Here is a 17,143-nt window from a genome sequence, read left to right as displayed (position 1 = left end):
TAGTGATTCAGATTCAACAAATTCAATCATGGAAAATCATGAACCTCTAAGTATGGAAGATCGAATGAGAGCCACACACACTAGCCAAGGTCATGCAATTACTCAACTAGATATTAATATGCCAGATTATGAAACCAAAGGACAAATCCTACACATAGTAACTAATCAATGCCAATTTAGTGGTACGCCAAAAGAAGATCCAAATGAACATCTTTGAACCTTTAATAGGATCTGTACTTTATTTAAAATCAGAGAAGTTGAGGATGAACAGATCTATCTCATGTTATTTCCCTGGACTTTAAAGGGAGAAGGCAAAGATTGATTAGAATCGTTACCTGAAGGGGCGATTGATACATGGGATGTTTTAGTTGAAAATTTTCTTAAAAGATTCTTTCCGGCATCTAAAGCCGTGAGACTTCAAGGAGAAATTGTTACGTTTACACAAAAGCCAAATGAAACATTATATGAAGCGTGGACAAGATTCGGAAAGTTGTTAAGAGGATGTCCTCAGCACGGTTTAGACACTTATCAAATAGTGCAAATATTCTATCAAGGATGCGATGTTGCTACATGAAAAGACATCGACACAGCAGCTGGTGGTTCCATTATGAAGAAAACCACAACTGAAGCTCACAAAATTATTGATAATACAGCATCCCACTCACATGAGTGGCACCAGGAAAAAGATATCTTTCGTTCATCTAAAGCCGCTAGAGCCGATTCTAGCCATGACTTTGATTCCATTTCCGTAAAGTTAGATGCTTTCGAGAGATGAATGGAAAAGATGACTAAAGATATTCACGCAATACAAATTAGTTTTGAGCAGTGTGGAGGACCACATTTGACGAAAGATTGTTTCGGTGTTGAGCAAACGATGGAACAACGTGAGAATGTTTCCTACATGAACCAAAGGTTGGGAAATAATTATCAAAATAATTATCAACCGCCAAGGAATAATTTCAACCGACCTTACAACACCCCATTCAATCCAAATGGGCCCAACAATAACTCGTATAACCAACAAGGTCCTAGAAATCATCAAAGACCCGGTTTTCTTAATAAGCCACCATAAACCAACGAGAAAAAGCCAAACCTGGATGAAATGATGACAAAGCTCATGGAATCCCAAGCACAGTTTGTTGCATCTCAAAAACAAACTAATGAACAAAACTCGCAATCATTCAGACACCAACAAGCTTCTATCCAAAACTTGGAACAAGAAGTAAGTAACCTAGCAAGGTTGATAGGTGAAAGAAAACCGGAGAGTCTACCTAGCGATACGAATGCTAACCCCCGAAATGAAACGACTAAAGCCATTACCACAAGAAGTGGTATTATACTTAAACCACCTGAAATGCCTGTAATTTCTGATGAAGTTATTCCTACTACACATGCACCACAGCCTGAGCAAGAGAAGGAAAAAGAACTGGTAGTTGAAAAGGTTAATGAAGATAACACAGTTAAGGCAAAACCTTATGTTAAACCATACCGACCACCGCTCCCTTACCAGAGTAAAATGAGAAAAGAAAGACTTGAAGCCGAGCAATCTAAATTCTTGGATATGTTTAAACAAATAAATGTCAATCTTCCTTTCATTGATGTAATTTCAGGAATGCCAAGATATGCTAAATTCTTGAAAGATCTAATCACAAATAGAAAGAAAATGGAAGAACTCTCGACTGTTACAATGAATGCTAATTGTTCTGCAGTGCTGTTGAATAAACTACCAGAAAAATTATCAGATCCAGGAAGTTTCACAATTCCATGTTTTTTGGGTAGTCTTAGTTCAATAGAAGCATTGGCAGAATTAGGTGCTAGTATAAATTTAATGCCATTTTCACTATACACTAAACTAGACCTTGGAGAATTGAAACCAACATGAATAAGCATACAACTAGCAGACCGATCAGTAAAATATCCTAGAGGGATAATGGAGAACATGCTAGTTAAAATTGGTACTTTAGTATTTCCAGTAGACTTTGTTATTCTGGATATGGAAGAAGATTCTCAAGTTCCTCTCATATTAGGAAGACCATTCTTAAGCACGGCTAAAGCAATAATAGATGTGTTTGGTAAGAAACGGACCCTAAGTATAGAGGACGAGAGTGTTACCTTTTCTGTTGATATAGCCATGCAACAATCGAAATCTGCAGATGATACATGTTATTATATTCAAACCATAGATTCACAAGAAGAACTGTTACAAGAATTTCCAGAATTACAAGGAACGGGAGAATATTCTTTGAGAGAAGGAACTGAACCAATTGATTAAACTGAAATGTTAGCCGCACTCATGGCTAATGAATACGAACCAGCAATAGAAGAACTTCAAATACTGAAAGAGGAAGACAGATATCGATACAAATCATCGATAGAAGAACCATCGATATTAGAGTTAAAGCCACTTCCAACCCATTTGGAATACGCTTATTTACATGGTGAATCTGAATTACCTGTAATAATATCGTCTTCTCTTACGGAAAATGAAAAATCTCAACTCATTTCTGTGCTAAAAGCTCATAAACTAGCTATTGCATGGAAGATTCATGACATTAAAGGCATAAGTCCTTCGTATTGCACACATAAAATCCTTATGGAAGAAGGTCATAAAACATATGTGCAACGCCAACGAAGACTAAATCCTAATATGCAAGATGTTGTTAAGAAAGAAATTATTAAACTGCTATATACAGGTTTACTTTATCCAATCTCTGATAGTCCATGGGTAAGCCCAGTTCAATGTGTACCTAAGAAGGGTGGCATGACTGTCATCACAAATGAAAAAAATGAGCTTATTCCTACTAGGACTGTAACGGGATGGCTTGTTTATATTGATTATAGAAAATTAAATGACGCCACCAGAAAAGATCACTTTCCCTTACCTTTCATTGATCAAATGTTGGAAAGGTTATTCGGAAATAGTTACTATTATTTTCTTGACGGTTTCTCTGGATACTTTCAAATTTCAATCGCACCCGAGGAGCAAGAGAAAACCACCTTCACGTGCCCTTATGGTACTTTTGCTTACAAACGCATGCCATTTGGACTTTGCAACGCCCCTGCAACCTTTCAAAGGTGCATGATGGCGATTTTTCATGACATGATAGAGGAATGCATGGAAGTTTTCATGGATGACATTTCAGTCTTCGGTGATACTTTTGAAACATGTCTAGTTAATCTTGAACGAATGCTTATTAGATGCGAGCAATCAAATATATTACTTAATTGGGAGAAATGCCATTTCATGGTTAAAGAATGCATCGTTCTTGGGCATAAAATTTCAAAGAAGGAATTGAAGTAGATAGAGCTAAAGTAGATGTAATTGCTAAACTTCCACATCCCACTAATGTTAGAGGAGTTAGGAGTTATCTAGAGCATGCCGGTTTTTACCGACGTTTCATAAAATATTTTTCTAAAATTGCCACTCCTATGAATAGACTCCTAGAAAAGGATGCTCCATTTATCTTTTCGGATGAATGCATCAAATCTTTTAATATTCTTAAAAAAACTCACTAATGTGCCGATCATGATAACTCCAAATTGGAATCTACCATTTGAACTCATGTGCGATGCAAGTGATTTTGCAATGGGAGCCGTTTTAGGTCAAAGAATTGAAAAACGATTTCAACCTATTTATTACGCTAGTAAGACGTTACAAGGAGCACAAACGAATTACATAACTACTGAAAAAGAACTCCTTGCTATTGTCTTTGCTTTTGACAAATTTCTTTCATATCTCGTTCTAGTAAAAACGGTGGTCTATACCGACTATTCTGCTCTTAGATACCTATTTTCAAAACAAGATGTCAAACCACGATTAATCCGTTGGATCTTACTCTTACAAGAGTTCGATATTGAAATTCGAGACAAAAAGGGAGCAGAAAATCTCGCCGCTTATCATCTTTCTCGCCTTGAAAATCCTGAATTAGAAGTTTTAAATGAATTGGCCATACAAGACAACTTTCCTGATGAATATCTCTTGAAAATCGATTATAATGAAATTCCATAGTTTACAGACTATGCAAACTACTTAGTATGTAGATTCCTTGAAAAAGGGTTGTCGTACCAAAAACGAAAGAAATTCTTTAGTGATATAAAACACTATTTTTGGGAAGATCCACATTTGTTTAAAAGTTGTCCCGATGGAATAATACGCCAATGTGTATTCGAAGATGAAGCTTGTCAAATCTTAAACCATTGTCACACAGGACCAACAGGAGGGCATTATGGGCCTCAACTGACAGCAAGAAAAATTTATGACGCTGGATTCTATTGGCCTACAATTTTCAAAGACGCACACCTTCTTTGTAAATCCTGTGATGCTTGTCAAAGGGCCAGAAAAATAAGTCAACGTGATGAAATGCCCCAAAATGTCATTCAAGTATGTGAAGTATTTGACGTTTGGGGTATTGACTTTATAGGTCCATTTACAAAATCTCATAATAATCTCTACATTCTCGTTGCCATTGATTATGTATCTAAATGGGCGGAAGCACAAGCTCTCCCAACTAACGATGCACAATTTGTAGTCAACTTCTTAAAACGTCTTTTTGCTAGGTTCGGAAGACCGAAAGCTTTAATAAGTGATCAGGGTACTCATTTCTGTAATAATCAACTTGAGAAAGTTCTCAAAAGATATGGAGTAACTCATAAAATCTCAACCGCTTATCATCCACAAACAAGTGGACAAGTTGTAAATACCAACCGAGCATTAAAACGTATTCTAGAGAAAACCGTAGGATCAAATCCGAAGGAATGGTCTATAAAATTGGAGGATGCACTCTGGGCTTTTAGAACAGCCTACAAAACTCCAATTGGCACCACACCTTTTAAACTCGTTTACGGAAAAGCATGTCACCTTCCAGTAGAAATTGAGCACAAGGCATTTTAGGCTTTAAAGACATGTAATCTTGATTTGCATGAAGCCGAACGTCTACGGTTAAGTCAACTAAACGAATTAGAAGAATTAAGACATGATGCATATGAAAATTCGTTAATCTATAAGGAAAGAACGAACAAATGGCATAATAAAAGAATCAGAAGTTCAAAAGAATTCAAGGAAGGAGACCGAGTTCTTCTTTTCAATTCACGATTCAAGCTATTTCCTGAAAAATTGAAATCAAGATGGCCTGGACCATTCATAGTCAAAAGAGTTTTCCCATACGGAACAATAGAGTTGATAAATTCAAATAGGATTGAATTTAAAGTTAATGGTCACAGAGTTAAACATTACATAGATAGTCCGATGGAAGTTGACAATGAAGTTAATCACAATTTGGATACCACGGTTAACTAAGTGTGGGAAGAATCGAATTTTTTAAGGATAATAAAATGCTGTCTAGAGTTAGATTTTCTGTTTTTGTGTAGTTCTCGAAAATGGAATCCGAATGGTTTTTCCCTAGCAAACCCTAAAGAACTAGTCTTCTCCCTCCATTCTGAATTTTTATTTCTTTTAGGTTTTACGAGATGAATAATTCCTTTGATTTGAACCATGGTCTACTACTACACGCTATGATTACTAAACGTAATAATAACACTTTCCCGAGTGAACTGGTATCATTCATAAGAGGCAAAATGGACGAAGTAAGGAAAGAACTCAGGAAGAATCATAATAAGATACATTTTGGTAAAGGAAAATCAAAATCCACAACAAAAAAAAGAGCACGACACCTTGAAAGATGTCATAAATGCGGAAAATGGTCACACGAAGGGAAATGTTCGAACAATCAAACACATTCCAATTCTGAATTCATTACTCTATGCAGAGAAGGACCGTTCATATGTTTAGAAGAAAAGTTATTGAAAATTCGTGGTTACGCTTATGTAGCTATGAAAAATGAAATCGAACGACTCTCCTATGAGTCAATTACAGCATGTCTTTGAGAATTTTATCTCATAGGTAATTATGTACAGTTTTTATTTTATTTTTATTTATTGCTTTTAACCTTTTGATAATAAACACTGAATCGTTCGCTATAAAGTATTAAATTGATATTCAATAAAATTAGGTATAATAAACCGAAATTATTGATATCAGACAAAAATTTAATTCATCACTGCGAAATTTACCATTTATCCATAAGGTATAAATATCTTTAATCAATCAATCCAAAGTATTTCAGAAATTCGTCAGGAGTAAAACTAGGAACTATTGCCGAAATTACTTTACCCAAAAGAGGGACGTATATTTTTGTAAATATTTGATTGATTAAAGTGGGATAAAAGACTAAAAATATTTTTACCTTGTTTTTAAAATTAATATATAACTATATTATTTTAAATATAAGTTTTGTATAAGTAATGTATATATTAATAATATTTATATGAAATTTTATGCATTTTAAATTTAAGTTTGGTGTGAATTTAAAAACAAAAATGTACTTTATTTCATTAAGTTAAAAATATGATTTCTAAAATTCGTCGCGAGTTGAAGACTAGGTCGTTGAACCGAAATTGCTTTACCCGAGGATGGGGCGACAAATTTTGTTATCCTTATTTTTAATCTTATTGATTTAAAGTATGCCAAAAACATTAAAAAACCTAAAAATCTTTGCTTTTAAAACAAACGCTTTAAAATGACAAATTTTAAAATTTTGTTGAGGGACGAACTAGGTAAACGTACCGAAACGACCTCAATCTAAAAAGAAATAAAATTTTAAATTAATTAATTAATTGTTTTATAAGTTAAAGGCTTTTAAAAAAATAATTATACCCTATGCGATCGCATGAGATATGTACTGCCAAGCCATGCGATTGCATGGAGGCAGAAACCTGGACAGAAACAAAAAGAGCAGCGAGCTCTCTGCTTCACCCATTTCACACACACATATACACGAGCAAAAACACACAAACACCCCTAAGTTCATCATTTTTCATCAAAATTCACCAAATTTCTTACTATAATCCACTCTAATCATGCGTTTGTTTAGAAGTTTTTCAAAGAAGGTAACGATTCCACCCCTAAAACTCTATAACTTCTAATTATAGTGTTCTTAAGAAAATTTTTACCAAATTTGATTTTGATAATTTCTAGCTTAATTAGAGTTAAATTATTAGTATATTATGATGGAATTCAATGAGTCCATAAAACATGTCATTAAGGTTAACATAGTTACAAAACCAACTTGTAATTGTTAAGAAAGCGGAAGCATGATAATCAAGAAAACAAGTTTATATGTTAAACCATATTAGTTGAATTCCATGTGGACATCAAGTCATGAAAATATGCTTACAAATAATAGAAGAAGATAAGAAATATTCAATACCTCCTCAAGCTAGTTGAGGGTTGTTTGATGCAAGAATATGATGAATAAGTGTGTAAAACCCAATCCTTTGATGCACCAACACCACCCATTAGGTTAGTTAAGATTTAGACACTTAACTAACTAATTAATCCAAGCTCAAAACCCTTTTGTTTGCACTTGAAAAACTGGACAGCAATAACTCAAAAGGAGATGAGAATGTAAGCTTCAAAAGCATGAAACCTCAAGAGATAATACCTCAAACTTGATACCAATACCTAGTACTTTTGTTAGGATTAATTGACACTTGAAAAACTGACTTGAAAAACTGACTTGAAAAAAGGAAAATGATCCTCTTTTTAACCTCAAAAGGCCACGGCATATGCAGCAGCAGAATGCAGTATTTTTCAGTTTTTTTTTTTTTTGCAAGCTTAAACTTTGTAGTTATCACTTGAAAGAATCATTCAAACTTTGGTTGAAGTGTAGGACAAGTTCATGAGGAGTTGTGTAGTATAAAAGGTAACAAAACAAGCATGTGTGGTCTTTCTTGGAGACCCAAAATTCTGCCACACATTATCTTTATTAATAATACTTGTAAGTTTATAAAAGTTTATAAACTTGTTATAAACTTATGTATTATTTTGTTACCTATACATTTTATAAAACCTTTTATAAAATATAACACAATATAATCATTTAAACCTATAAACAATTATATATAAATTATCCAAATAATTTATCTCAAGTGATAATATTTTAGAAACCCGATTTTCTAAAATTCAAGTGTCGCGTATTTGTTTAATGAACCAATCGTTAAAATCAAATACGTATAAGGTGTTGGTAAGTTTGTTATTGGGTATGACCCGAATTGGATCATAACATATTAGCTACAATTATTTTAATATGTCTCTCGGGCATACCAAATACCTTCAATCTCCCACTTGCACGAGAAACATGAGAAATTAATGCAAGTGATAGATACCACCTAACGACCGTCCATCACCCCCAATATGTTATGACTTTGTGCCATTCAATAACATCATCCTTTTCGAGTTCCCATCTCGAATATGAATAGGTGAATCTTTCATCACATCCTTTTCGTCCTAGATGTCATGTTAGATTCGAGAGACAAAGAGTGATCACTCTCTTCTAGATTTAACTTTATCAGCCCTTAGACATCTGACTCTCAACGAATAAGAGGGACAAATTCCATCTTGACTACATACGTCCTAAATATGTACCTTGCATTATGCCTGAACTCTTCCTTGTGAACTACCATATTTCAGAATAGCGAAGGAAAGAATCAAGGCACGATACTCGGTAAATATCCGAACCCAATATGTATCTCAGGTCAGAGGATACAATGATATTCTCCTTTACTCAAGATTACATGTGATCAACCACGAAGGCTCCATTTAGTAAATCTTGAGGGCGGGTCTTCCAATATTTGTATCCTACAAATATCTATGAACTTTGGTAGCAACCTTGCCCCACATTCAGTCCGTGAATGTATACCAATCCAAGTTCATAATAGTCTAAACCTCACACTTGCTCCCACAAATGTGATCGACTACGGAATTTAGAATAATAGCTTATTCATGGATAAAATATGCAAAATAAGAACCTGACTCATGATTAATAAATTAACACCATAATTATATTAATGAGTTTGAACAAATTTCATTCCGTTACAATACTTAAAACAGATCATGACCAATCACTAGAATATCGAAGCCCTAATGCACAAACATGTCCTGTATGTTTTGCTCCATGTAAGAGCTTCGTGAGAGGATCCGCTATGTTAAGATCTGTATGAACTTTGCGAATACATATCTTTCCCTTTTCAACTTCATCCCTTATGTAGTTGAATCTCCGCTCAATGTGACGGGTCTTTTGGTGAGCACGAGGTTCTTTGATTTGAGCAATCGCACCCTCGTTGTCACAAAAGATCTCAAGAGGGTCCTGAATGGAAGGGACTACTCCTAAGTCGTCGATGAATTTCTTCATCCATGCAGCTTCCTGAGCTGCTAATGAGGTGGCAATGTACTCCGACTCTGTAGTGGATAAAGCAACAACATCCTGTTTTGAACTCTTCCAAGAGACCGCACCTCCATTTAATGAGAAGACATAACCGGACTGTGACCGAGAATCATCTCGATTAGTTTGGAAACTCGCGTCCACGTAACCTTTTACAGCAAGTTCCTCCTCACCAGACCCATAGATCAGAAACATATCCTTAGTCCTCCTAAGGTATTTCAATATACTTTTGACAGCAATCCAATGACTGTTTCCTGGGTTATTCTGGTATCTACTTGTCAGGCTAAGAGCGCATGACACGTCCGGTCTAGTGCATATCATTGCATACATGATTGACCCAATAGCAGATGCGTACGGGACTTTCTTCATTCTCTCTTGTTCATCTTTGATGGTAGGACACTGAGATGAACTGAGAAGCGTTCCCTTTTGAATAGGTACCAAACCTTTCTTAGAGTTGTCCATCTTGAACCTTTTCAAGATCTTTTCAATGTATGCACTTTGATTCAAACCTATCAGTTTCTTGGATCTATCCCTGTAGATCCCAATCCCCAAAACGTATTGTGCTTCTCCAAGATCCTTAATGGAGAAGCATTTACTTAGCCAAGTTTTAACACCTTGCATAGCCGGAATATCATTTCCAAATAACAATATATCATCCACATATAGTACAAGGAACATGATTGTGCTCCCACTAGCTTTTTTATATACACAAGCTTCATCACCATTTTTAATGAAGCCAAATTTCTTGGCCTCCTCATTAAAACGATGATTCCACATTCTAGATGCTTGTTTCAATCCGTAGATTGACTTCTTTAACTTGCATACCCTTTTAGGATATTTCGGATCAACAAAACCTTCAGGCTGAACCATATAGACATCTTCCTCAAGATGTCCATTTAGGAAAGCGGTCTTGACATCCATTTGCCATATTTCATAATCATAATGAGCAGCAATGGCAAGTAATATCCTAATAGACTTTAGCATTACCACTGGCGAAAAGGTTTCATCATAGTCAACCCCTTGAGTTTGAGTGAAACCTTTTGCTACAAGTCTAGCTTTATATGTATCCAAGTTTCCATGTATGTCGGTTTTCATTTTGAAAAGCCATTTACAATCAACTAGCCTAGAGCTAGGAGGTTGCGCAACAAGTTCCCAAACTTGGTTGTCATACATGGATTACATCTCAGCGTTCATGGCTTCCTGCTATTTATCTTTATCAATCCTTGATAAAGCATCTTGGTAGTTAGTTGGTTCATCCAAATCAACCACATAGCATCCATCCATGAGAAACCCATATCTCTCAGGTGGATTACTAATCCTACCAGATCTGAGAACGTCTTGTGTATTTTGATCATCCATTTGATCACTCTCAACATTTTCATGTTGAGTGCTAGTGTCAACCAGTTGTGTATCATCTACTTGATCTTGAATCTCTTCAAGATTTATTTTCCTTTCACTTTCGCCTTCCATTAAGAACTTAGTTTCAAGGAATTCTGCCTTCCGAGCAACAAATACATTCTGCTCGGAAGGATCATAGAAATAATATCCCATATTATCCTTGGGATATCCTATGAAGATACACTTCGTGGATCGAGCATTTAACTTATTAGGGATGTAACGCTTAGGATAAGCTTCACATCTCCATACCTTTAAGTATGATAGAGATGGAGGTTTTCCAAACCACATCTCATGAGGAGTTCGTTCCACTTTCTTGGTTGGGGCCATATTTAAAATACGAGCCGCGAAGCAAAGACAATAACCCCAAAATGATAGAGGTAACGAGCTTCTAGCCATCATAGATCGAACCATATCCATTAGGGTTCGGTTCCTCCTTTCGGAAACTCCATTCAGTTGAGGTGTTCCAGGAGGAGTGAGTTGCGAGATAATCCCACAACATCTAAGATGATCTTGGAAAGCATCGCTTAGGTATTCACCTCCTCTATCGGTACGAAGTACCTTGATTGTCTTATTGAGTTGATTTTGTACTTCGTTTTGATATTCTTTGAATGCTTCAAAAGTTTCGTCCTTGTGTCTTAATAAGTAGACATATCCGAAATGACTGAAGTCATCAATGAAAGTAACGAAGTATCTTTCACCATTCCTAGTTATGGGCTTAAAGGGTCCACATACATCCGAATGTATTAATCCCAATAAGTCTTTAGCCCTTTCATAGGTCCCTTTGAAAGGTGCTTTAGTCATTTTGCCTTGTAAACAAGATTCACATACATCAAATGAGTCTAGTTCATTTGATTTCAAAAGTCCATTCTTTCGAAGTGTATGCATTCAATTCTTGTTTATGTGACCAAGGTGACAATGCCATAAGTAGGAATCACTCAAATCCCTTTTGAGATTCTTGGTGTTCGCATGGTATATTGAGCTATTGTATGATGTGTCATCATGAACCAATTCATAAATACCATTCGAAGGCGAAGCCTTAAAATAGAACACATTATCTAAAGAAACATGGATATCAACATTAATGAAATTAAGATTAAAACCATATTGTTTCAAACGGGATACAGAAATAATGTTTCGTGATAAATCGGGTGCATACAAAACATTTTTCAAAATAAGCTCCAAACCACTTGGAAGCTTTAAAACAAAGTCTCCATGAGCTTTCACTTGCACCCTTGCTCCATTTCCCATGAATAGACTTGTTGTTCCCGCATCTTGATTACTTCTTTTGAACCCCTGCAAAGAATTGTAAATATGAGTTCCACATCCTGTGTCTAATACCCATGTATTAGAAGAAGTAATACTAAGCTCAATGTATACCAAATATACATTACCTGAGGTTTGCCCTGCATCCCTCTTTTCCTTCAACTCCTTAAGGTAGACCGGGCAGTTGCGTTTCCAGTGACCCATTTCACTGCAACTAAAGCACGGATCTTCCTTGGGGTTAGCCTTTCTGGCAACCTTTTGCTTCTTGTTGTTGTTGGTTGGGGTAACCATCTTCCCCTTTCCTTTGCCCTTGCCTTGGTAGGCGGGTCCTTTCCTCTTAGCCGCCTTCGGCTTAGAAGTGTTATTGTTTTTGGACCCGCCTTCATTGATCGTAAACACGGGTGAAGCCCTTTTACCCATGCTTGCTTCTGCCGTCTTTAGCATGGCATGTAATTCGCTAATGCTTTTATCCCAACCATTCATATTGTAATTCATTACAAATGTGTCAAACCTTTTTGACAATGAGTTGAGAATCAGGTCCGTGGCTAATTCATTAGACACGTTGTAATTTAGACGGTTTGCTCGATCAATAAGGCTTTTCATCTAAAGGACATAGGATGAAACGGATTGGGAGTCGTCCATCCGACATGCATGAAGCGCTCGGACCGTTTCAAAGTGCTCGACATGAGCTTGTTGAAGGAACATCTCCTTCAACTGTGTGATCATGTCATATGCACTATGATGCTTGAAATCCTTTTGGAGTTCGGGTATCATAGTCCCAATCATTAGGCAAGAAACTTGCAATGAATCGGTGCAATATTTCTCCCAATAAGCCATGCCTTCTGTATCATCCTCGTCCGGTTGATCGGGAATGGGGTCTTCCAACACATACGCCCTATCCTCAAGTTTGAGGACAATTCTTAGATTGCGGAACCAATCCATGAAGTTCGTATGGTTGAGTTTTTCTTTTTCGAGGATTGACCTCAATGATAGGTTGTTAAAGTTTATAGGTGCGTTGGGAATGTTGTTGTTATTGGCGGCCATCTACAAAATTTAACAAAGTTATTTAAGTATCAATTTTAATTTAACAATCAATACCCTATAAATCCAATTGATATTTATTAAATTTTAGAATCCAACGGTAAACCAAATTTCGGTTAGGTGACCTTTATCCCTTCATTTGATTTAGCTAGGTAGTCATTATATGACAATTGCAATCCTTTTGCAAATTCTAAGTTATGGGATCATGCAATCCTTTTACATGGCATATTTATCCCATCAACGCCTATTTGTTCTTCATGCTTCGGTGACCCTAAGTTCATGATTCCCAAATCAAGTCGTCCTACTTGTGTAAACGTGTAAACTTAACATACAAGTGGTTAGGTGACCTTTATCCCACAAGCATGCGAAATTCACCTTAATCATATTAGTTTGCTCATAATGGTTAGGTGACCTTTATCCCATCATGAGTTCCCTAGTATGCCTAAGTGCCACACAATAAGGATGGCGTTTAACTTGTTTACCTTGTAAATATAGGGATTTTAAGTTTTCATTTATTTCTAGTTTAAGAAAACTTTTATGCCATACACCAACATGCATTTAGTGTATGGTTTATTTGAAATTCATTTTCATGTCATGTAATTTTAGCCAATTACTTGATATAAACCATTTTATACATATGAACCATATCATGTTCTTAATGTCCTTTTAGCCATTTCAATTTAACCGATTAAATTGTGGTTTGGTAAATTTCATGTTGTTAATAATTTAACCAATTAAATTTTAGTTTTGCTTGTTGTTAACTTGTGTGATAACTTGTTGTAGTAACATACACAATCCACAATCATACAAGAAATTAAAACAACCACGCATGCAAAACAAATGTTCACAATCAAGCCTTTTGGTAGACATTTTGTTTAGCCGAAAACAAAATGCCACCGGTCAATGGGTAAAACACAAAGTAAGAGGTTTTAACCTCCCACTTAACCTTGCATCCACATGCTTCTTGTGTTCTTCCTTGTGATCTTCATGCATCTTCATCTTGTTACAAAATATATCCTAATACATTTTGTCTATAAAATGAAAATACAACATAATCTACTTTACATACCAAATGTAAAATAAATTACATAACAAATGAATGAATATTACAACCAAATGAATAAATTAATTATTACATACCAAATGAATAATACAAATCAATCAAACACACATGCATTCAAACATAAGGTCAAGGCATTGATTGTGAACTACAACATATGAACAAATATGACTAAATTGCAAGTTCCAAACCCTCTTGGAACCTCCAAGAATTCAGCCAACCTTACAAACCCACCCAAACCCGAACATTTTTACATTCCATATTCATGCATGTGCATGGAATGCAAATATAGTGGGTTTAAAGACCATAAAAGAAGCATAATCCATAGACTTCGGCTCTAGATACCATTGATGGAATTCAATGAGTCCATAAAACATGTCATTAAGGTTAACATAGTTACAAAACCAACTTGTAATTGTTAAGAAAACAGAAGCATGATAATCAAGAAAACAAGTTTATATGTTAAACCATATTAGTTGAATTCCATGTGGACATCAAGTCATGAAAATATGCTTACAAATAATAGAAGAAGATAAGAAATATTCAATACCTCCTCAAGCTAGTTGAGGGTTGTTTGATGCAAGAATATGATGAACAATTGTGTAAAACCCAATCCTTTGATGCACCAACACCACCCTTTAGGTTAGTTAATATTTAGACACTTAACTAACTAATTAATCCAAGCTCAAAACCCTTTTGTTTGCACTTGAAAAACTGGACAGCAGTAACTCAAAAGGAGATGAGAATGTAAGCTTCAAAAGCATGAAACCTCAAGAGATAATACCCCAAACTTGATACCAATACCTAGTACTTTTGTTAGGATTAATTGACACTTGAAAAACTGACTTGAAAAAAGGAAAATGATCCTCTTTTTAACCTCAAAAGGCCACGGCATATGTAGCAGCAGAATGCAGTATTTTTCAGTTTTTTTTTGCAAGCTTAAACTTTGTAGTTATCACTTGAAAGAATCATTCAAACTTTGGTTGAAGTGTAGGACAAGTTCATGAGGAGTTGTGTAGTATAAAAGGTAACAAAACAAGCATGTGTGGTCTTTCTTGGAGACCCAAAATTCTGCCACACATTATCTTTATTAATAATACTTGTAAGTTTATAAAAGTTTATAAACTTGTTATAAACTTATGTATTATTTTGTTACCTATACATTTTATAAAACCTTTTATAAAATATAACACAATATAATCAATTAAACCTATAAACAATTATATATAAATTATCCAAATAATTTATCTCAAGTGATAATATTTTAGAAACCCAATTTTCTAAAATTCAAGTGTCGCGTATTTGTTTAATGAACCAATCGTTAAGATCAAATACGTATAAGGTGTTGGTAAGTTTGTTATTGGGTATGACCCGACTTGGATCATAACATATTAGCCACATTAATTTAATATGTCTCTCGGGCATATGAAATACCTTCATATTATGCTTGTATAACCTAGATTGATGCTATTTGTCATGATTTGAAGCCTTAAACTTCAAAATTTTTAGAAATCTAGGGTTTGTGTTCTTGAGCAATTTGGGACTTTTTGATATAAACAGGTTATGGCCAATTTTTGTTATAAATTATTGCTAAATTAAGTAGTGTAACATGTTTAGGTTGCTAAATGATCCAAACTTTGATCCTAAACATGATTTTTGAGCATCAAAGTGGACTTTTTAAGTCTAAAATTCAAGAACTTGATTATTTTGATATAAATGCCATTTGAAACTTGTTTAATTGCTAGTAATGGTTATTTTGACATGTTATTTGAGATGAATGCTTATAAAATTTGTATGTATTTTCATATATGCTTATTTGAAAAATTGTAGAATTGATAAAAATATGAAAATGAGTATAAGTTTAATATGGATTAAACATGTTATTGTAATTGTTTTAATTTGTTATTTTGCTAATACTAATGCATATTTGGATGCACAAAATTTTGTGTTTAATGTGTTTTGCAGAGAAATACCGATACTGATGGTGCATCATCGTCTAGACAACCTGAACAAGAACCACAGCCAGAGATGCAGCCTGAGCCACAACCTGAACAACAACATAACTATGATCAACACCTACCATATTATGAACCGAATCTACAATTTGTTAATGCCTACATACAATTTCCACTTCATCAGTTAATAATATACACAAGAGTTCATGAACAGGAATTACATCTCAATCTGAGGTTTGAGAGAAATTGGATAGATTACCCGACGTACCAAAGTAACAAATTTAAGCTTTACACCAAAAATGTAGAGGTACCAAGGGTAATAGATTGGAGACCTTTGGAAGAAGTCAACCTAGCTAACTCAGTTAGGCTGTTACTAATTCAAAGGTATGGGAACTCTTCTTTTCCTGACTGGGAACGTTTGTTTACCACTCGTAGACCTGTATATAAGGAGTGGTGTGTTGAATTGATGAGTACTATAGCATTAAATAGGGATGTAGATAACGTAGAAGATTGGAGCTTTCTTAGATTTTTACTTAGAGGTAGGATGTACAGGATGTCCATGCTGGACATGGCCAGGGCTTTACAGATTTACACCCCCACTGAATTATTATCACCTGATTGTACAGCTTTGATTCATGAAGGTGGGAGGGTAGATAGAGATTTTGACGCTAATGCCATATGGAGGCATATGTTAAACTTTAATGAGTTTAGGCGGGGTGGAAGACACTCCTATTTAGATATTAACAAAGCAGAGCTGCGCATAATTCATCGGTTTTTAGCAAATTTGATTACATAACGAGGTAAAAACAAGGAGAAAATAACCCTAAACGATTTATTCTACCTCAAGTGCATTCGAAACCCTAGAAGCTTTGTTAATATCCCCTACTGTGTTGGTTATTATCTATCCAAAATGGTGGAAGGAATACAAGAGGGGGGAATAATAGGAGGAGACATTTTTGTTACTCTCATTGGAGAGTATTTAGGTGTAGATAAATATCGAGGGGGTCCGATGGTCGAGATTGAGGGATAAGCCGAGACTATAGGTCTATCGGTTTATCAAGGTGCAAAGGTACTAACTCGGAAACACAATCGGCCACTACCATATCAGGGCAACCATCCACAGGTAGAGAGGGGTTCGGACGAGGAGA

The 17,143-nt window shown here is 35.3% G+C and overlaps 1 non-coding gene across 1 annotated transcript; it reads right to left on the bottom strand.

Moving 5' to 3' along the window:
* Window positions 1-412: 412 nt before the first annotated feature.
* Window positions 413-519, bottom strand: LOC139878956 (small nucleolar RNA R71). The gene has a single exon (XR_011769816.1). It is a non-coding gene; the product is annotated as a small nucleolar RNA R71 (small nucleolar RNA).
* Window positions 520-17,143: the final 16,624 nt, after the last annotated feature.

The sequence above is a fragment of the Rutidosis leptorrhynchoides genome, chromosome 11 (assembly GCF_046630445.1).
Source record: "Rutidosis leptorrhynchoides isolate AG116_Rl617_1_P2 chromosome 11, CSIRO_AGI_Rlap_v1, whole genome shotgun sequence".
In the NCBI taxonomy this organism is placed as follows: Eukaryota; Viridiplantae; Streptophyta; class Magnoliopsida; order Asterales; family Asteraceae; genus Rutidosis; species Rutidosis leptorrhynchoides.
The sequence above is the reverse complement of the archived record's forward strand: the minus strand, read 5'-3'. Positions and strand labels throughout refer to the sequence as shown.